Here is a 21,934-nt window from a genome sequence, read left to right as displayed (position 1 = left end):
ATGAAAATATGAAAAGAAAGTTTTGCACGGATCTTGATGTAAGATCCAACGGACCTATATAGCATCGACTGCGACTTATAGCAAGCATGATGAATATAAGGACGATGACAATGGATAATAATTGTCTTACATATTTAGAAGCATAATTAAAAAAAAACCACATGCGGCAACGCCAAAATACACAAGGGAAAAAGAAGAAGGAAGACAACAATCTGGCTTGCTGATCTCTACTTTCTTGATGCGTTGCTGCAGGCCGCGGGAACTAGTCCCCGCGGCGAGCGGCGACGAGCTCTTTCTTGTCCTCTAGATACTAGTTGAGAGCAGTCACGGATTCCTCCACCATCCTTCTGCGCTCGATGCGCAGCATGGCATTCTCGTCCATAAGTTTCTCGACGATGACGCCGGTCCTCTTCAACAAGGCAGTGGTCTGCTCCTGCTGCTCCGCACTTCCGACGATCTTCGCCCCCAGTAGGTCGCGCTCGGCCCGGAGCTTCGCATTGCTCTCATTTAGTTGCCGGATGACGTTGGTAGACTATTCAAACGAGGCTTTCAGGTCTTCCTGCAACCTCGCCCACCTGGAGATATGATCCATCTGCCTAAGGACGAGGGCATGCATGCGCATGTAAGAGTCCTCGCATGCCTGCGAGACATTTTCCCAGGTCGCCGCGGCGCGGGTGGACATCTCTATTGCATTTACGGCACGGCGAGACATCTCTTCTGCTTCCACGGCGCGGCTGGACCAGTCTGCTGCATCGACGGCACGGCGAGACCTTCGTGCTACTTCGGCGGCACGGCGGGACCTCTCTGCTGCTACGGCCGTGCGGCGGGACATGTTGGCTGCTTTTGCGACGAGGCGGGACATCTCTCGTGCTTCCGCTTCCAGGCCCGCTTCTCCCTGGTGGCAATCTCTCGACCCAGAACTCATGCTGGCCATGGCGGACGCAAGGGAACGATGATGAATGACTTGTTTATTTTTTATTTTTTGTGGATGAGGAGTTGAGGAGGAATGTGCATTCATCTTGGAGTAGTAGTATTTATAACCGCGTAGTAATACGCTCCTAAGTTGGAAATCGTTTAGGTTTTGATCGGTGTGAACAAGTTTGCAATTTGAAATGTGACGGGACGCGACCTCCCTGTTCTTCTAAAAAATTTGTGACAGGACGCATGCTCGAAATTTACTGACGGTTATATGTGCAGCACTATTCCCGGAAGGCGTAACGTGGACACGTACGCCTTCTCGCTCGCGTACGTGGCGTTTGCACCATAGGGTGCACCGCAATAGGCAATGTCATCACACGTCTTGTTCCAACAACCGTGCGCGCTCGTTATTACCATCACGCATTATTCTTTTAATTAGAATGTGTGTGCCCGTCTAGCGCACACACGTTGATCTATCTAACTCTCTCAGTTTGTTGTGGCTAATCGCAAATAGTTCATCCATGTGAAGTGTATGCCATCAATCGCAGACACTTTGATCTGGCTGACCCGTTTCTACTGTGTTTCCTAATCGCAAATATTTAATCCTTCTGAAGCGTATGCCCTCAATCACACACACCTTGATCTGGCTGACCGTTTCTTTTGTGTTGCCTAATCACAAATAGTTCATCCGAGTGAACCGTATGCTCTATATCGCACACGCCTTCATCAGGCTGCCCGTTTCTGTTGTTCCGCCTCATCGCAAACAGATCATTGGACTGAACCATATGCCCTGGAACACACACCTAACTAAAATCTGAACCATGTTTGATGGATCCGCCATCGCAAATGTTTTGCACCTTTTTTGACGGTTCTTTTACACCACTATTTGTGATTATTGCATCACACATAGTTTCGCCGAAGGGTCTCTGATCGTAGTGTTGCGTTAGCAGCATCCTGCAGTAGTGTGATTGTGTTATTGACAGAGTTCTTCAATCACTGCCACCAAGCTACAAAGGCTTTGTAATGAACTATAATATGCAAGGGATGAACAAAACAATTCCCGAGCTCTTCGCAATGCTTAAGTCTACAACATATCTATAATTTTTTATTGTTCCATGCTATTATATTATCTGTTTTGGATGGTTTATATGCATTAATATGCTATATTGTAATATTTTTGGGACTAACCTATTAACTTAGAGCCCAGTGCCAGTTTATGTTTTTCCTTGTTTTTGAGTTTCGCAGAAAAGGAATACCAAACGGAGTCTAAACGAAATAAAACCTTTGCGATGATTTTTCTTCGACCAGAAGACACCCTAGAGACTTGGAGCACAAGTCAAAAGAACCACGAGGTGGCCACAAGGGTGGAGGGAGTGCCTAGGGAGGTAGGGCGCGCCCCTACCTTGTGGGCCCCTCGGTGACCCCCTGACCTTGATCTTCCTCCTATATATTCACATATATTCCCAAACCACCAGAAGTATCCACGAAAACACTTCTCCACCACCGCAACCTTCTGTTCCCGTGAGATCCCATCTTGGGGCCTTTTCCGGCATCCTGCCGGAGGGGGATTCGATCATGGAGGGCTTCTACATCAACTCTATTGACCTTCCAATGAAGCATGAGTAGTTTACCACAGACCTACGGGTCCATAGCTAGTATCTAGATGGCTTCTTCTCTCTATTTGATTCTCAATACCATGTTCTCCTTGATGTTCTTGGAGATTTATCTGATGTAATCTTCTTTTGAGGTATGTTTGTCGAGATCTGATGAATTGTGGATTTATGATCAGCTTATCTATGAATATTATTTAAATATTCTCTGAATTCTTGTATGCATGATTTGGTATCTTTGTAATTCTCTTCGAACTATCAGTTTGATTTGGCAAACTAGATTGTTTTTCTTGCAATGGGAGAAGTGCTTAGCTTTGGGTTCAATCTTGCAGTGTCCTCACCCAGTGACAAAGAACGGGTAGCGAGGCACGTATTGTATTGTTGCCATCGAGGATAAAAATATAGGGTTTACATCATATTGCTTGAGTTTATTCCTCTACATCATGTCATCTTACTTAAAGCGTTACTCTATTCTTTATGAACTTAATACTCCATATGCAGGCAGGAGTCGGTCGATGTGTGGAGTAATAGTAGTAGATGCAGGCAGGGGTCGGTCCATGTGTGGAGTAATAGTAGTAGATGCAGGCAGGAGTCGGTCTACTTGACACGGACGTGATGCCTATATTGCATAATCATTGCCTTGGATATCATCATAACTTTGCGCTTTTCTATCAATTGCTCGACAGTAATTTGTTCACCCGCCGTATTATTTCCAATCTTGAGAGAAGCCTCTAGTGAAACCTATGGCCCTTGGGTCTATTTTCCAACATATTAGTTTCTGATCTACTATTTTGCAGTATTTTACTTTCATATCTATAAACCCAAAACCCCCAAATATTTACTTTATATTTTGTTTAGTTTTATCTATCTCTATCAGATCTCACTTTTGCAAGCGACCGTGAAGGGATTGGCCACCCCTTTATCCCGTTGGGTGATAGTTGTTTGATTGTTTGTGCATGTATTGGTGATTTGTGCGTTCTTCTCCTACTGGATTGATACATTGTGTCAGATCACGGGTTCTGGCAAAACCCTTAAGGTTCGAACACTGGGGTGCGCGCGAAGATCTCCCCCTACCGATCCATGTCCTAGCTTCGCTAAGATCTCACGGGCTAACTCAACGAACTCACAACACAAGGGACACAAGATTTACACTGGTTCGGGCCACCATTGTGGTGTAATACGCTACTCTAGTGTTGTGGTGGTGGATTGCCTCTTGGGCTGAGGATGAACAGTACAAGGGGAAGAACAGCCTCCTCGGCAGAGGTGTTCTTGTGCTTGGTGAACTTGTGGATGGGTTGGGTCTCTCCCTAGCTATAGTGGTGGCTAGTCCTATTTATAGAGGCCCTGGTCCTCTCCCCAAATACTGAGTGGGAAGGGAGCCAATAACAACCAATTCGAAAGGGGATAGCTAGTACAACTTATCCTGACAAAAGCAGTCTTCGCCTGCCAAAGGCTCCTGTGGTGACGCCATCTTGGGCTCCACAGTGACCTCCATCTTGCCGTCCTGCTGGTCTTGGTCTTGTTGTACTGATATGGAAACCTTTGCTTGACAGCTCGGTACTCTGTGTCTGCGCTTGCCTCCTTTGCACCAAAGAGGAAACAAGGACACTGTGCACGCTGGCGCCCGCCTGGCCTTGGTCGTCATGGCTCACGTCATTGGAACCTCACGAGGTTTGCCTGGCCTTGATCTCTCCGCCCCTCGCGAGCCAGCCTGGTGAGGCCGCTCCTGAGGAGGTCTTGTGTCGTCCGCCTCGCGAGGCATGGCCCCTCGCGAGGGTCTTGAATGCTTGTTGGTGAAGATGGGTCGTACGGGCCTGCTTGCAGAGCCACGCCGTGGGCCGCAGGCAGGCAAGTTTGGGGACCCCCGTTCCCAGAATGCCGACAGTAGCCCCTGGGCCCAAGGCGCGCTCGGGCTTGGCTATGAAGCGAAGCCAAGGGGAAAGTGCGGAGCACCGCGGGCCCCAATAGCCTGCGGCCTCGGTCGACGCATGGCGGTTGATTGGACGTGGGCGTCTCCGCTTCCGCACGCTGCCTTGGAATCCGCCTGGCTATGCGGCCACAACAACCTACACAGTTATTCTTCCATCTCCTGCGCCATACTCCTCCAATTCCTCTGCTTCCCCCGGACTCCGCTCCTCTTTCCAATCTGACCTGAGCTCTGCTCACTCCATCGCCATGGCGCTGACACAAGCAGATAAGGGGAAGAAGCCTCTGTCTTCAGCTAGTGCGCCTCCGGCCGCCAAGCCCGCAGTTGGCCGATCGCTGGTGCTCAACGATGAGGCCATGGGCATGTGCGAATGCAACATGGCATCACAACATAACTCTATGACTCAAAGTATTTATTCAATAGGCTCTGAGGAGCGAGATATTACAAACATGGGTCTGATGACCCAACATTCAGAGCATACAAGTCAAAGCACATGCGGAAGCTTGACATGTCTGATTACAGACATCTACAAATGAAAAAGGCTGAGAAGCCTGACTATCTACAAGACCCTGCCGAGGGCACAAGATCGTACCTGAGGTAACAAGCTAAACGTCGAAGTCCATGCAGAACTACTAGCGAGACTGAACTCTCTCTGCAAAAACATAAATTAAGCAAACGTGAGTACAAATGTACCCAGCAAGACTTACATCATAACTAACTACATATGCATCATTATCAACAAAGGGATGGTGGGGTTTAACTGCAGCAAGCCATCTTTGACTCAGTGGCTAACCTGAACTACTACTGGAAGTAACTCTTTTGAGGTGGCGCACACGAGTCCACATATTCACCATTTCAATACACCACTATGGATCCGCTCCGGTCTCCCTACGAGAACGCCATTGTCGGTGTCAAAACCAGTGGATCTCGGGTAGGGGGTCCCGAACTGTGCGTCTAAGGCGGATGGTAACAGGAGGCAGGGGACACAATGTTTACCCAGGTTTGGGCCCTCTTGATGGAGGTAATACCCTACGTCCTGCTTGATTGTTCTTGATGATATGAATATTACAAGAGTTGATCTACCACGAGATCATAGAGGCTAAACCCTAGAAGCTAGCCTATGGTATGATTGTATGTTGTCCTACGGACTAAACCCTCCGGTTTATATAGGCACTGGAGGGGGCTAGGGTTACACAAAGTCGGTTACAAGGGAGGAGATCTACACATCCGTAATGCCTAGCTTGCCTTCCACGCCAAGGAAAGTCCCATCTAGACACGGGACGAAGTCTTCAATCTTGTATCTTCAAAGCCCAACAGTCCGGCCAAAGGATATAGTCCGGCTGTCCGGAGACCCCCTAATGCAGGACTCCCTCAGTAGCCCCTGAACCAGGCTTCAATGATGATGAGTCCGGCGCGCAGTTTTGTCTTCGGCATTGCAAGGCGGGTTCCTCCTCCGAATATTCCATGGAAGATTTTGAACACAAGGATAGTGTCCGGCTCTGCAAAATAATTTCCACATACCACCGTAGAGAGAATAATATTTCCAAAAATTAATCTGCTGACGTGTTTTGACAGCACGAAGTTACGTCATGGCCCGGTCATTATTCAAACCGTTTTTCTCAACCAGCACCGCACATATCGTGAGGCGGTTTTCTTGACACGTCTTATCGAAGCAGTGATCGTGTCCCCCTTATTACGGGATTCTCATCAATACGGACGTGGGTAACCCACTCGTGCCCGTTCGTATGACTCCTCGATTTTAGGCGAGTCCAAAACGGCCACGAGGAGGACGCTTGACATTCACTATCTTTATAAAGAGGCCAAGACCCATCCCTTTTTCCTCTCGCGCTCAATCGAATCCTTCCCCCACCTCGAGTTCTAACACCCCAGGCTCATGTCAGGTGCTTCAGACCTTCAACCATGTCAGGATCCAACCTCCAAGGTCGGTGGATGCCTTCCTCGGTCACAGAGGAGGACATCAAGAAGCTGAGAGAGGCCAGATATCTGACCGCCGAAATTTCGCACAGGCTGCCCGCCCGAGGGCAGGTCATCCCCACTCCCGAACCCAACGAGAGTGTTTTGTTTGTCTCTCACTTCTTCCGAGGATTAGGCCTCGCTCTAGATCCCTTTGTTAGGGGACTCATGTTCTATTATGGGCTGGATTTCCACGATCTGGCCTCGGATTCCCTCCTTCACATCTCGTCGTTCATCGTCGTGTGTGAGGCCTTCCTTCGCATTGCCCCTCACTTCGGCCTGTGTCTCAAGACCTTCAGAGTGCGGAGGTGCCGTAATAAGAAAAAGCGCTGATGCTCCATGGCCAGAGGGTTCCTTCCCAGAGGTGTCCAGTTTGTGGCAGCGGGAGTGGTTTTATATCACAGTTCCCCGAAGTGCCAAGTGGGAAACCGTCCCTGTATTTCGCTCGGCCCCCCACCACAACTGACGTCATGGATCAACGAGGGGCTAAACTGGGGTCCAGTAAAGGATGTGCTGATATTGCAGAGCCGCATCCGAGATCTCATTGAGAGAGACGTCAACCTGGTCACGGTGATGCAGGTCATGCTAGTTTGCCAGGTCCCGCCTTGCAAATGTAGACCTCTCCGTTTGTGGGAGTTCAACCCGGAGGGACCGCGAATCATTCAACACTTCCTCAGCATGACGCTCGAGGAGATGTACAAGTTGTTTTTCGGACCCCAAATAAAGTGTCCGGACATCACCAAGGATGCGGGTCTGAGCTGTAATCGCCCGGATACCCAAGTAAGTAATCCCATGGCTGAACACACTGTTTCTCTTATTCATCATAACGTCATTCTGAAAAGTCGCTCTTTGACCAGGACTGGATAACAAAGGCGAAGATGATCAGGTGTCCAGCCCCCCTTCCCGAGGGCTTGGCCAATCCAATACTAGACAGAATGCTCGAGCCGGCGCCTTATCAAGTGCCCTCAAAGGAAGATAAAGGGGGGAATAAAGAGGCCGAAAGCGAGCTTTGCTCACTACTCATCCCAACCGGGGGAACGAGCGCCTCCGTGAAGGAGGATAACCAGGGAGAAGAATCTGACATTCCCTCTCCCCGAGGAAAGAAGAGGACCACCTCTGAAGATCCGGAAACAGAGGTTTCCAAATGGGGGAAGAAATCTTCGCCAGAGGGTCCTGCCTCGGGGGGTACCCTTGCTGCACAGTGTCCACAAGGGAATCTGCCCTCTATCGAGCTATAAGTAATCAAAAAGTACTTAGTAGTGAAAATATCCTACCTTACTTCTGAAGACAATAACCAAAGCTTATATCTTGTAGTTCGGATCATAGCCCTTCTCGACAGAGTTCGTCTTCGGGGGATCTTCTTCCGGAGATGATGGAGAGTGAAACACCTCCCCTGCCACCCCGCCTCATGAGGCGGGCGACCCTGAAGTGTCATCATGGAGGGTTTCTCCTGATCCGCGAATGCCAGGGGGTAATCCCTTGGCCACCCGGATTCCTCAGTATTCGGCTCCTAAAGAGAGCAACAGAAAGAGTCTGGAACCGTATAGTGTGCGGTCTGACGTACTGAAGGATCTTCTGGAGCAAGCGGCCATCTCAGAAGCGCATCGTACGCTAATGAGTACGGTAGTTGAAATGATTTCATCCGCTGAAAGCGGATTGCATGAAGCTTTTATGAGTCTGCTGAAAGGCTTTGAGGTACGTGAAATAGTGTATGTTTTTGACGGTACCGCACACGTTAGGTGTGCCCTATGCAGATAGTAGCCCCTGAGACTCTGGTTGTCGTCGAAAACGGTGGCAAACAGAGGATCATAGACCCAGGTAATAACCAGACCACCTTTATGTGTAGGTGGCTGAAGCTCCGGTGGCTAGCCGGACAGATGGGTTTGCCGAGCTAAAGCGGCAACTTGATGCGGCAGATGCTGACATCGTGCTTGTCAACAAGCGGACTGCCTTGCCTGGGCCTTCTAGTACATTCATCAATGCCAAGCCTCGAAGCAAGAGATTATTCTTCTGAAATTGTATTTTGCCAAAGCCTTCGACACGATCAAGCACGCCCCCATGCTTAACATCATGAAACACATGGGCTTCAACGACAAGTGGCTATCTTGGATTGATTGTATTTTTTCCACTGGCAGATCTTCTGTGTTGCTTAACGGGGTTCCTGGCTGACAGTTTCATTGCCGTACGGGTGTACGCCAGGGTGACCCGCTGTCCCCCCTAATCTTTGTCCTTGCCGCTGACCTCCTCTGGGCTGCCATTAATGATGCCTTCTGACAAGGATGAATCCAACTGCCCTTCCCATGTCCAGGTCAAACAGAATACCCGGTGATACAATACGCGGATGATACGATTCTAATAATGCTAGCTTGCCTGCAACAAGCTGCCACCATGAAAGAGATGCTGACTGACTATGCTTCATCGATTGGCTTGCGAATCAATTTTCATAAGTCGACACTTATACCAATCAATCTCTCTGCTGTTGCAGCCACTACCTTTGCAAATCTATTTGGCTGCTCCGTTGGGACGATGCCGTTTACTTACCTCGGATTACCCCCTGGTACCTCCAAACCCATGATCCGAGATCTCATGCCGCTTGTTTGCAGTGCTGAATGACGTCTCACCTCCACTATTGCAATGATGTCGTATGACGGTAAGCTCTCTTGGCTCAATGCTACGGTCACCTAGCTCCTCATCTACGCCATGTGCACACTTAAGTTCCTGCCAAAACTGATTGAGATGCTAGACAAGATCAGGAGGAGATGTCTTTGGACCAAGAAATCTGAGCAAGGAGAGAAATGTAACTCCCTTGCTGCATGGGAGATGGTCTGTAAGCCAAAGAAGCATGGAGGTCTCGGGGTCATCAACATCAAGCTGCAAAATGAAGCCTTACTAATGAAATTCGTCCATAAATTCTACAACAAGATGGATATACCATGGGTGCAACTCCTGTGGGACGCCTACTATACTGACAAGATACCACATGCTGTACCACCGGTCGGCTCTTTCTGGTGGCGAGACATCTTGAAGCTCACCCCAATCTTCCGCGGCATCTCGCAGGTACAAGTGGTGTCTGGCATGTCTGCGTTGTTTTGGAAAGATCTATGGGGACACAATGTACTCCAACACACACACACCCATGCCTTCTCCTTTGCCATGCATGAAGATACTTCCATCAAGGGGTTCTTGGAGACCACATCGCTGGCTGCGGCTTTTGACCTCCCACTCTCGCCATAGGCTTTATCTAAGGTGCGGGATATCCAAAGGCTCTCCCTGCTCATAAGCCCGACCACTTCCATTAATGACATTTGGCACTATATTTGGGGCAAGACAGAGTACAGATCACCAGACTACTATCAATATTTCTTCAGAGACGCCCATGCCCACCCCATCTTCAAATGTCTTTGGCATTCGCATTGCATCATGAGGATTAAGGTCTTCGGCTGGCTCTTATTTCATGACAGGCTCAACACACATAACATGCTGAAACGACACCACTATGACATCGGTAATGCTCACATTTGCCTTCTTTGTGGGGGCCCAGATGAAGAGATGGTGGACCATATGATCTTTACATGCCCTTTTAGTCAAGCGTGTTGGAGTCAACTTGGGATCGTCTGGCCGAGATTTGACTGCCGTCTACATGTTTTGCAAACAACCAAGGACTCATGGAGCGGTCCTCTATTCCTTGACATTTTCCTCGTGGCAGCTGGGAGCTTATGGAAGGAAAGAAACAACAAGCATTTTAGAAGGATGGACCCTTCCATCAACTCCTAGCTTCGGAGGTTCAAGGAAGATTTTGGACTACTACAACACAGAACCAAGAGGGCTCACTCTACCCTCATAACTTCCTTCTTAGTTGCTTTGACACATAAGTAGTTTTCCTGATATACTTACTTGGCTTGTGACTTTACTTTCACCTCTGACCATACCCACATTTTGGATGAGTGTGGTCGAGCTGCTTGTAAATATGGTGTAACTATGTAAAACAACTCCATTATATATGAAAACACAATAGGAGCCTCTCCTACTGTCCTTCCCATAAAAAAACAAGCGGCTTGACGAGGCACGGGGTAAGTGATTTCTCCGGTGATCAACACATAGTAAGAGGAGCATGATGCCAGTATCTTTAATATGTTGTGACTGCAGATGGAGCTTCCACGTGGAGACCCTTCGGGCGGAACTTGCCCGAGCCAAGGAGCAAGCCAGAAATAGCGATGCAGCCACTCTAAAGGCGGTCGAAGAGCTGACGGCCGAACAGGCCGCACATTGCCAGAGCCAAGAAAGAATGGCCAAGATGGCCGTTGAGTTGAAAGATGCTGCCGACCGTTACCAGCTTCTTGAAGAAGAAAACCGTGCGAAGGCGACGGACCTAGAGAAGGCCATGGTAGCATCCTAGGAAGCCCGTTCCAAAATACGAGCGACGAAGGAGGAGCTGCATCAAGCTGGAGATATCGCAGCTGGGAAGCCCTTTTTGTTGCGGACTAAGTTCGGAGATCCAAAGTATTCACCTCTTGATCAACTATGGAGTTCTGCACACGCCTACGTGGATTTGGCGGCAAGTGCTGCTGATGCGGCCGAGTACTTCAAGGATCAAAAAGATCGCGAAGTGGAAAAGCTGTTCTGGTCATAGTTCCATGCTCCAGTGCATCCGCTGCTGTTGAATGAGCAAGTGGCCGAGTGGGCCGAGCTCCATAGGTTGTCCGGACTTGCCATGAGGTCTGTTGTGGATCATCTGTGGCCGGGAGGGCCAAGGCCGAATAGTTACTTCAGTTTAGTGCAACAATTCCTTGGTGCCATGCCGCACATAGATGCTATGAAGAGGTCGGCGTGCATAGAGGGTGCACAGATGGCCTTTGCCCATGTCAAGACATACTGGGCGGAGATGGAGGCCACCACTGTTGCAACACAGGGTTCGGCCGTGGGCCAAGTGGCTGCCGAGCACTACTTTGAAGAAGTTCTTGAAGGCGCTCATTCGATAGAGGCTCAGTGCTCAAAGAATATTATGTTCTAGTGACATGTACTCCCATTGTAAAAACAATGTTTTATTGAGCTATCAAGGCTATATTTATACTTTTGCCTGAAAGTATTATGATGCCTCCTATGCGGCCGTTTATATGGATACGTATATAATCTGAAAGTTTGCAGTCGTCGGCTTCCGCCCCACGCATATAATGCGGGGGTGTTCGCAAAAAATGCGTATTCACACTTGATCCAACATCTTGGTCCATTAAGGAGGTGGTAGCGCAGTGAACGAGGCAATCGGACTATATTGCTTTAACACTTTCACTTAGCCATAGGAGTTTGACTGTGGGGCTACTATATAGCCCCTCGTACTTCTGCGCTCGTCCGAATACGGGGCACGTACGTACATGACCGGGAAACGGCCCTTCATTAATGTGGAGTAATCCCGAAGATTCCATTGAGTCATCGAGTGGCTGACCAGTCTCGCGCTTTATCATGACAGTCAGTTTTCGACTTTTTCTACTGAGGTGCTCATCCGGATGAACCAGGGCACAATCGCAGTAGTTCTCCCAGTGCTACCTTAGCCAATATAGTGGAACGTAAGGTACCAAAATGTGGGATCCGGGAAAACCCAACATTTGACCAAAGACATGATTCGGAGCTGATGCATATAAGGCCAAACTCGCGACGCCGAACACTCCCTAAGGTATTCGGTCTTTATAACATATGCCGGGCTGAACGAGGCCCTTAATAATAAACCCCGGATGTCCAGGTATGTGCAATATCCTGACGTGGCCACATGGCAATACGTTGGCATCCTTCTCGGTTGTGTTGAGTATCGAGAGGATGTGAACAACAAGAGACAGTAAAAAAGGTTTACGCAGGGTCTTCATCTAAAAAGAAATCTTTGAGCAGGTCCCTGCTACACGTCTGCGCCTGTGTCTCCGTTGTGCCGTGTCCTGGATGGGTGTAGCATGATTGTCATCTGTAAAAGAGAAGAACTTAGGTGAAAGTTGCTGTGCTAGAAAATTGGTTATTATCAATAAACCATTAATATTCAAGATAAGTCAAGTTGAGCCGGACTAGCCCTGATTACACGCGGGAAGCCCCTGGTACCGTCTAGGAGGGCTTGATCATCGAACCAATGTCATGTATATGTAGTGGTGCACCGGACTCGTCTAACCGTGTCCGTGGTCTTGACGACCTGTCATTTTTTCTGGTTGGTGAGGCCGTCTAGTGCTCGGCGGCTAAAGCTGCCGCACATTCTTCCGCGCGTAGAGCACACTCAGTATTTCCGCTAACTGTGATGGTGCCATGTGGACCAGGCATCTTAAGCTTGAGATATGCGTAATGCGGGATTGCGTTAAAATGAGCGAAAGCTGCTCTTCCGAGTAGTGCCCGATAGCCACTTCGGAATGGAGCGATGTAGAAAGTTAACCTTTCGCTTCGGAAGTTGTCGGAAGAACCGAATACAACCTATAGTAATAGAGAGCCCGTGCAGCGGGCCACTAGGCCTGGTATTACTCCCTTGAAGGTAGTAGTACGGTGGCTTATTTTTGTCGGGTCTATCCCCATTTTGCGGACTGTGTCCTGATATATCAGATTTAGACCACTGTCGCCGTCCATGAGGACTCGTGTGAGATGGTATCCGCTTATTATTGGGTCTAACACCAAAGCATCCAATCCTTCGTGCCGGATGCTTGTTGTGTGATCCCCGTGATCAAAAGTTCTCGGGCAGGCCAACTAGGGGTTGAACCTAGGGACGGGCTCTATGGCGCGTGTGTCTCGGAGTCCATGTTTGCTTCTCCTCTTCATCACATGGATCACGTTGACTGTTTTAACCTCTGGTGGGAATTTTTTTGTCCTCCAGTGCTTTGCTGATGAGGCTCGTCCTCGTCTTCGCTTGGTGTCTCCCCCCTTGTGTTCAGTGTTTAGCTTACCTACCTGCTTGAAGACCCAACATTCTCCGTTGGTGTGATTTGCAGGTGTATCGGGGGTGCCATGAATCTGACATAGTTTGTCAAGAATCTTGTTTAGGCCAGACGATCCGTCTCTGCTGCCTTTGAAAGGCTTTTTCCGCTGGCCTGGCCGAGAGCCCCTGAATCCGACGTTTACCGCTGTATTATCTGGGCTATCTTCTTTATTTCGATGCTTGTTTTTATTACATCGTGGTTTTCCATTGCCATCCCTGACTTCGAATGTGCTTGGGTCACTGGTGGTACTGCGGGCTAACCAGCTGTCTTCACCTGCACAAAAGCGGGTCATGAGACTTGTTAGAGCTGCCATTGTTCTCGGTTTTTCTTGCCCGAGGTGTCTGGCGAGCCATTCGTCTCGGACGCTGTGTTTGAAAGCTGCTAAGGCTTCCGCGTCCGGACAGTCAACGATTTGGTTCTTCTTGGTGAGAAACCTGTTCCAAAGCTTTCGGGCGGACTCTCCGGACTATTGGATTATATGACTTAAATCATCTGCATCCGGAGGTCGCACGTAGGTCCCTTGAAAATTAGCCCGAAAAGCATCCTCGAGCTCCTCCCAACTTCCTATTGAGTTTTCGGGGAGGCTTTTGAGCCAGTGCTGGGCTGGTCCTTTAAGCTTGAGGGGCAAGTATTTAATGGCATGGAGATCGTCTCCGCGAGCCATATGGATATGGAGGATAAAGTCCTCAATCCAGACCCCAGGGTCTGTGGTCCCGTCGTGCGCCTCTATGTTCACTGGTTTGAATCCTTCTGGGAATTCGTGGTCCAGCACTTCATCGGTGAAACATAGGGGGTGTGCGGCACCCCTGTACTTGGATGTACCAAGGCTTTCAGACGGTTGTGGAATTTGATTTTGATTTTGTGCCGGAGCATGTTTCCTCGATCCATAGATGGATCTGGTCATACCGGATTTTTGGCGCAAGTCCTCACGTACATCGTGTGTTAACTTATGTGCGTATTTGTTATCCTCTCTATCGCGGTTACAAGGTGGTGGATCCGGCTGGTTGGCCGTTTCATTTTTTGGCTGTGTGGGCTCTAAGGCCTCGTCGTCGAATTCAGGTAACAGCTTGCGCTTTGGATAGCTCTTTGTGTGGTAACTTCCACCATACTTTGCTTCGTTGTCGAGCACTTTGTTCCACATGCTGTTGAGTGTATTTTGTGTGGCCCTAAGCCTTTGCTTCTGCTTCTTCAGACTCCTCGCTGTGGCAATAAGCCTTCTATGGAGGTTCTCTTGCTCCAAGTGCGTTTCCGGGATGATTTGTGCATCTTCGTCCGGACTGTTTTTCTCCCCAGAGGGGGTTTGATGAGGTTTATACTCAGCTTCGCCGTGTTCGGACGTCGGATCCGCACTATGTTCACCGCTTGCAGCCTCATCGTGCTCTGCCGCCGGGGCAATGTGATCCGTCGTTTCCTCTGGAGTCGACTGGAGTGTTATTTTCTCTTGCGTTGTTATCGCTGTTTTTGCTATGGTGGGACTTAGAGCGGCGCCGCTGACGTCGGCGCTTGGGTTGCTTCTTGGAGGGGCCATCCTCCGCTGTCTCTTCGCCATTGCCTTCTTTGGGTGTATCCACCATGTATATATCATGTGATGAAGTGGCTGTCCGGCGCCCTGTGGGCGCTGGTTCCTGTTCATCTCCTGCATCTTCGTCCATGCCGTCGATGTCTTCAGAGTCGAAGTTGAGCATGTCGGTTAAGTCATCGACAGTGGCTACTAAGTGGGTGGTGGGCGGGCAGCGAATTTCTTCATCGTCCATATCCCATTCTAGCCGGACGTAGTTCGGCCAGGGTTCTCCTGACAAGGAGAGAGACTTTAATGAATTTAGCACATCGCCGAGAGGCGAGTGCTGAAAGATATCCGCGGAGGTGAACTCCATGATCAGCGCTGAGGGAGTCCTGGATTAGGGGGTCTCCGGACAGCCGGACTATCTCCATTGGCTGGACTGTTAGACTATGAAGATACAAGATTGAAGACTTCGTCTCGTGTCGGATGGGACTCTACTTGGCGTGGAAGGCAAGCTAGGTAATACGTATATGGATATCTCCTCCTTTATAACCGACCTTGTGTAACCCTAACCCTCTCCGGTGTCTATATAAAACGAAGGGTTTTAGTCCATAGGACAACAATCACAACATACAATCATACCGTAGGCTAGCTTCTAGGGTTTAGCCTCTCTAATCTCATGGTAGATCTACTCTTGTAACACCCATATCTTCAATATTAATCAAGCAGGACATAGGGTTTTACCTCCATCAAGAGGGCCCGAACCTAGGTAAAACTTCGTGTCCCTTGCCTCCTGTTACCATCCGGCCTAGACGCACAGTTCGGGACCCCCTACCCGAGATCCGCCGGTTTTGACACCGACATTGGTGCTTTCATTGAGAGTTCCTCTGTGTCGTCGCTGTTAGGCTTGATGGCTCCCACTATCATCGGTAGCAATGCGGTCCAGGGTGAGACTTTTCTCCCCGGACAGATCTTCGTATTCGGCAGCTTTGCACTGCGGGCTAATTCGCTTGGCCATCTGGAGCAGATTGAAAGCTACGCCCCTGGCCATCAGGTCAGATTTGGAAGTTTGAATTACACGGCCAACATCCGTGGGGACTTGATCTTCGATGGATTCGAGCCACACCCGGGCGCGCCGCACTGTCGCGATGGGTGTGACCTAGCTCTGCCATCGGACGGTACCCCAGAGGCCGCGCCCGCACCAGCTCCGACACTTAGCTCGGAGCCAACTGTGCCAATCGAGGACATGTGGCTAGACACCGCCTCAGGGGCTGCAGTCTCGACGGCGATCGAGCCAAACACCGGCATAATCCTCCGCACGGCCCGTGACTCCAAGGTGTCGGACTCTCTTCCAGACCCAGAACCATCCGCGCCCCTGCCAATCGAATCCGATTGGGCGCCGATCATGGAATTCACCGCCGCGGATATCTTTCAGCACTTGCCCTTCGGCGACATCCTGAATTCACTGAGGTCTCTCTCTTTGTCAGGAGAGCCCTGGCCGGATTATGGCCAACAGGATTGGGATGCGGACGACGAAGAAATTCGACGCCCACCCACCACCCACTTTGTAGCCACTGTCGATGATTCAACGGACATGCTCGACTTCGACTCCGAAGACATCGACGGTATGGATGACGATGTAGGAGACGAACATGAACCAGCACCTATAGGGCACTGGAAAGTCACCTCGTCGTATGACATATACATGGTGGATACACCCAATGAAGGCAACGACGACGATATAGCAGAGGATGACCCCTCCAAGAAGCAACCCAAGCGCCAACGTCAGCGGCGCCGCTCTAAGTCCCGCCAAAGCAAAAGTGGTGATACCGGCACAGGAGATAATAACACTCCGGATAGCGCTTAAGACAACAACAATCCCCTCCAGCAAGATTTAGAGTAGGAGGATGAAGGAGCCAGCTCTCCTGAGAGGGTGGCTGGCAGAGAAGAGGAGGATGACAATTACATGCCCCCCTCTGAAGACGAGGCAAGCCTCGGCGACGATGATTTCACCGTACCAGAGGATCCCATCGAACAAGAGCGCTTCAAGCGCAGGCTTATGGCCACGGAAAATAGCGTGAAGAAAAAGCAGCAGCAGCTTCAAGCTGATCAAGACCTGCTAGCTGACAAATGGACTGAAGTCCTCGCGGCCGAGGAATATAAACTCGACCGTCCCTCCAAGAGTTACCCAAGGCGCAGGTTACTACCCCGACTGGAGGAAGAAGCGTATGATACGGCTGATCGGCCACCTCGTGGCCGCGATAGAGAGGCATTCCAGCCAAAAGATCAGCCTCCACCCCAACACCATCCAAATAAAAAGGCATGGGGAGATATGCCATGTTAGGGAACATAGTAATTTCAAAAAATTTCCCACGCACACGCAAGATCATGGTGATGCATAGCAACGAGAGGGGAGAGTGTTGTCTACGTACCCTCATAGACCGGAAGCGGAAGCGTTAGCACAACGCGGTTGATGTAGTCGTATGTCTTCACGGCCTGACCGATCAAGCACCGAAACTACGGCACCTCCGAGTTCTAGCACAAGTTCAGCTCGATGACGATCCCCGGACTCTGATCCAGCAAAGTGTCGGGGAAGAGTTCCGTTAGCACGATGGCGTGGTGACGATCTTGATGTTCTACCATCGCAGGGCTTCGCCTAAGCACCGCTACAATATTATCGAGGATTATGGTGGAAGGGGGCACCGCACACGGCTAAGAGAACGATCACGAAGATCAACTTGTGTGTCTAGAGGTGCCTCCTTGCCCCTGTATATAAAGGAGCAAGGGGGAGGCCGGCCGGCCCTTGAGGCGCACCAAGGAGGGGGGAGTCCTCCTCCTAGTAGGAGTAGGACTCCCCTTTCCTAGTCCAACTAGGAAGAGGGAAGGGGGAAGGAAAGAGAGGGAGAGGGAAAGAGGGGCCGCGCCCCCTCCCCTAGTCCAATTCGGACTCCCCATGGGAGGGGGCGCGCCACCTCCTGGGCTGCTGCCCTCTCTCTCCCATCAGGCCCACTAAGGCCCAATACTTCCCCGGGGGGTTCCGGTAACCCTTCCGGCACTCCGGTTTTCTCCGAAATCACCCGAAACACTTTCGGTGTCCGACTATAGCCGTCCAATATATCGATCTTTATGTCTCGACCATTTCGAGACTCCTCGTCATGTCCGTGATCATATCCGGGACTCCGAACAACCTTCGGTACACAAAAATATATAAACTCATAATGAAACTGTCATCGTAACGTTAAGCGTGCGGACCCTACGGGTTCGAGAACAATGTAGACATGACTGAGACACGTCTCCGGTCAATAACCAATAGCGGAACCTGGATGCTCATATTGGCTCCCACATATTCTACGAAGATCTTTTATCGGTCAGACCGCATAACAACATACGTTGTTCCCTTTGTCATCGGTATGTTACTTGCCCGAGATTTGATCGTCGGTATCTCAATACCTAGTTCAATCTCGTTACCGGCAAGTCTCTTTACTCGTTCCGTAATAGATCATCCCGCAACTAACTTATTAGTTGCAATGCTTGCAAGGCTTATGTGATGTGCATTACCGAGAGGGCCCAGAGATACCTCTCCGACAATCGGAGTGACAAATCCTAATCCCGAAATACGCCAACCCAACAAGTACCTTCGGAGACACCTGTAGAGCACCTTTATAATCACCCAGTTACGTTGTGACGTTTGGTAGCACACAAAGTGTTCCTCCGGTAAACGGGAGTTGCATAATCTCATAGTTATAGGATCATGTATAAGTCATGAAGAAAGCAATAGCAACAAACTAAATGATCAAGTGCTAAGCTAATGAAAAGGGTCAAGTCAATCACATCATTCTACTAATGATGTGATCCCGTTAATCAAATGACAACTCATGTCTATGGTTAGGAAACATAACCATCTTTGATCAACGAGCTAGTCAAGTAGAGGCATACTAGTGACACTATGTTTGTCTATGTATTCACACATGTATTATGTTTCCGGTTAATACAATTCTAGCATGAATAATAAACATTTATCATGATATAAGGAAATATATATAATAACTTTATTATTGCCTTTAGGGCATATTTCCTTCAGTCTCCCACTTGCACTAGAGTCAATAATCTAGTTCACATCGCCATGTGATTTAACATCAATAGTTCACATCACCATGTGATTAACACCCATAGTTCACATCGACATGTGACCAAAACCCAAAGGGTTTACTAGAGTCAATAATCTAGTTCACATCGCTATGTGATTAACACCCAAAGAGTACTGAGGTGTGATCATGTGTTTGCTTGTGAGAGAATTTTAGTCAACGGGTCTGCCACATTCAGATCCGTAAGTATTTTGCAAATTTCTATGTCAACAATGCTCTGCACAGAGCTACTTTAGCTAATTGCTCCCACTTTCAATATGTATCCAGATTGAGATTTAGAGTCATCTGGATCAGTGTCAAAATTTGCATCGACGTAACCCTTTACGACGAATCTTTTGTCACCTCCATAATCGAGAAACACATCCTTATTCTACTAAGGATAATTTTGACCAATGTCCAGTGATCTACTCCTAGATCACTATTGTACTCCCTTGCCAAACTCAGGGCAGGGTATACAATAGGTCTGGTACACAGCATGGCATACTTTATAGAACCTATGGCTAAGGCATAGGGAATGACTTTCATTCTCTCTCTATCTTCTGCCGTGGTCGGGTTTTGAGTCTTACTCAACTTCACACCTTGTATCACAGGAAAGAACTCCTTCTTTGACTGTTCCATTTTGAACTACTTCAAAATCTTGTCAAGGTATGTACTCATTGAAAAAACTTATCAAGCATATTGATCTATCTCTATAGATCTTGATGCTCAATATGTAAGCAGCTTCACCGAGGTCTTTATTTGAAAAAATCCTTTCAAACATTCCTTTATGCTTTGCAGAATAATTCTACATTATCTCTGATCAACAATATGTCATTCACATATACTTATCAGAAATGCTGTAGTGCTCCCACTCACTTTCTTGTAAACACAGGCTTCACCGCAAGTCTGTATAAAACTATATGCTTTGATCAACTTATCAAAGCGTATATTCCAACTCCGAGATGCTTGCACCAGTCCATAGATGGATTGCTAGAGCTTGCATATTTTGTTAGTACCTTTAGGATTGACAAAACCTTCTAGTTGCATCATATACAACTCTTCTTTAATAAATCCATTAAAGAATGCAGTTTTGTTTATCCATTTGCCAGATTTCATAAAATGCGGCAATTGCTAACATGATTCGGACAGACTTAAGCATAGATACGAGTGAGAAACTCTCATCGTAGTCAACACCTTGAACTTGTCGAAAACCTTTTATGACAATTCTAGCTTTGTAGATAGTAACACTACTATTAGCGTTCATCTTCCTCTTGAAGATCCATTTAATCTCAATGGCTCGCCAATCATTGGGCAAGTCAATCAAAGTCCATACTTTTTTCTCATACATGGATCTCATCTCAGATTTCATGGCCTCAAGCCATTTCGCGGAATCTGGGCTCATCATCGCTTCCTCATAGTTTGTAGGCTCGTCATGGTCAAGTAACATGACCTCCAGAACAGGATTACCGTACCACTCTGGTGCAGATCTCACTCTGGTTTACCTACGAGGTTCGGTAGTAACTTGATCTGAAGTTACATGATGATCATCATTAGCTTCCTCACTAATCAGTTTAGTAGTCAGAGTAACAGATTTCTGTGATGAACTACTTTCCAATAAGAGAGCAGGTACAGTTACCTCATCAAGTTCTACTTTCCTCCCACTCACTTCTTTCGAGAGAAACTCCTTTTCTAGAAAGGATCCATTCAAAGCAACGAATATATTGCCTTCGGATATGTGATATAAGGTGTACCCAACATTTTCTTTTGGGTATCCTATGAAGACGCACTTCTCTGATTTGGGTTAGAGCTTATCAGGTTGAAACTTTTTCACATAAGTATTGCAACCTCAAACTTTAAGAAACGACAGCTTAGGTTTCTTGCCAAACGATAGTTCATACGGTGTCGTCTCAACGGATTTAGATGGTGCCCTATTTAACATGAATGCAGTTGTCTCTAATGCATAACCCCAAAACGATAGTGGTAGATCGGTAAGAGACATCATAGATCGCACCATATCTAATAAAGTATGGTTATGACGTTCGGACACACCATTACACTATGGTGTTCTAGGTGGCATGAGTAGTGAAACTATTTCACATTGTTTTTAACTGAAGACCAAACTCGTAACTCAAATATTTTACTTCTGCGATCATATCATAGAAACTTTTATTTTGTTACGATGATTCTCCACTTCACTCTGAAATTCTTTGAACTTTTCAAATGTTTCAGACTTGTGTTTCATCAAGTAGATATACTCATATCTGCTCAAATCATCTGTGAAGATCAGAAAATAATGATATCTGCCACGAGCTTCAATATTCATCGGACCACATACATCAGTATGCATGATTTCCTACAAATCTGTTGCTTGCTGCATTGTTTCGGAGAATGGAGTCTTAGTCATCTTGCCCATGAGGCATGGTTCGCAAGCATCAACTGATTCATAATCAAGTGATTCCAAAAGTCGATCAGCATGGCGTTTCTTCATGCGCTTTACACCAATATGACCTAAACGGCAGTGCCACAAATAAGTTGCACTATCATTATTAACTTTGCATCTTTTGGTTTCAATATTATGAATATGTGTGTCACTACGATCAAGATCCAACGAACCATTTTCATTGGGTGTGTAAACATATATGTAAACAGAATAACAATTTATTCTCTTACTCAAATGAATAACCGTATTGCAATAAACATGATCAAATCATATTCATGCTCAATGCAAACACTAAATAACATTTATTTAGGTTCAACACTAATCCCGAAAGTATAGGGAGTGTGCGATGATGATCATATCAATCTTGGAACCACTTCCAACACACATCGTCACTTCACCCTTAACTAGTCTCTATTCATTCTGCAACTCCCGTTTCGAGTTACTACTCTTAGCAACTGAACTAGTATCAAATACCGAGGGGTTGCTACGAACACTAGTAAAATAC

Source organism: Triticum dicoccoides, chromosome 2A (genome assembly GCF_002162155.2).
Source record: "Triticum dicoccoides isolate Atlit2015 ecotype Zavitan chromosome 2A, WEW_v2.0, whole genome shotgun sequence".
NCBI classification, from domain to species: domain Eukaryota; kingdom Viridiplantae; phylum Streptophyta; class Magnoliopsida; order Poales; family Poaceae; genus Triticum; species Triticum dicoccoides.
This window is presented reverse-complemented; position numbering follows the sequence as displayed.